We start from the raw sequence: 1,183 nt of genomic DNA on the forward strand, positions 1-1,183 counted from the left end.
AAAGCTTCACTGATTTGGGAAGATGTCCACTTGAGTTTTGTTTAAAATTTCATATTAGCCCTGAGCTCAAAATCATTTATTTCCATGGCATAAAAATTATCCATTTTTTGAAGGCATCCTAATAGGTACATTACTGAGAGAACTGTAGAACCCTATGCAGAGTCTGCAGCCATCCACCAATTACAGACACTAATGAAATATGTTTTGTTTGGAATAAGCCTGTACATGTAAGAACTAGAATCCAAGTAACACCACTTTAAGATTTACCCTGAATTTACTTGATATCGCTTTTCAATGCAAAGTTTTTCTAACTCTCACCAAATGATTGGGTGGAACCATGAAAATATGGTGTATAGGATTTTAATGCTGGAATTGGTTACTTTTTCCATCCCTCTAGGCCTAAAAGGAGCCATTTCAGAAGCAGGAACAGATGACCCCTGGACCATCAAAAAAGGAGGCCATGAGCACAGAGTGAGAGGCAGAAGACATGGCAGCATGGAGAGACGGAGAAGTTGCAGACTTCCTAGCCCATGGACCAAGCAAAGGTGAGTGCATATGGGCAGGAGGAAGGCTTGAAGGATGTGCCCTTTGGGCATTTACAGACTGGCTAATGGAGCTTTGTAACACTTACCCAAGCAGGACCAAAGCTGAGGGGCCACGTGGTTGAGAGACAGAAGACAAGAGCAAGGCATACTTACAGTACAGCATAGAAGAGACGTTCCTGATAGAACTGCTGCATCCTGAGTTGTTTCTGATTCTGAATCGTACTCTGCTCACTTCTTTAATAGACCCCATAATCATGAATATTGTCTATGAGTTATGTGTGACCACTGCCACCCAGATGTGAAGCAGAGTGCTGTGGGAGGGATAGTTGCTGCTGTCAAAAGAGAGCAAAGAAGGTTGAAGGGTAGAGGTATATCTGAGCTCTGCCTCATAGAAATAATCTTGGGCTGATTTTGAGTTAGATTCTCCTTCCCCCTTGTGAAGCCAGAGGAAGTCAGACATGGCCTCCATGCCATTTTTGCACCTTCATAGATAAAGTTCTATGGGTGGTGCTGTGGGTTAGATGCTCAGCAAGGTCAGCAGTTCAAATTCACCAGCTGTTCCACAGGAGGAATATAGGGCTATCTGCATCCATAAATATTTACAGTCTCGAAAACCCTACATAGGATAGTTGAAGACT

Source organism: Chrysochloris asiatica, unplaced genomic scaffold (genome assembly GCF_000296735.1).
Source record: "Chrysochloris asiatica unplaced genomic scaffold, ChrAsi1.0 scaffold00444, whole genome shotgun sequence".
Classification (NCBI taxonomy): Eukaryota; Metazoa; Chordata; class Mammalia; order Afrosoricida; family Chrysochloridae; genus Chrysochloris; species Chrysochloris asiatica.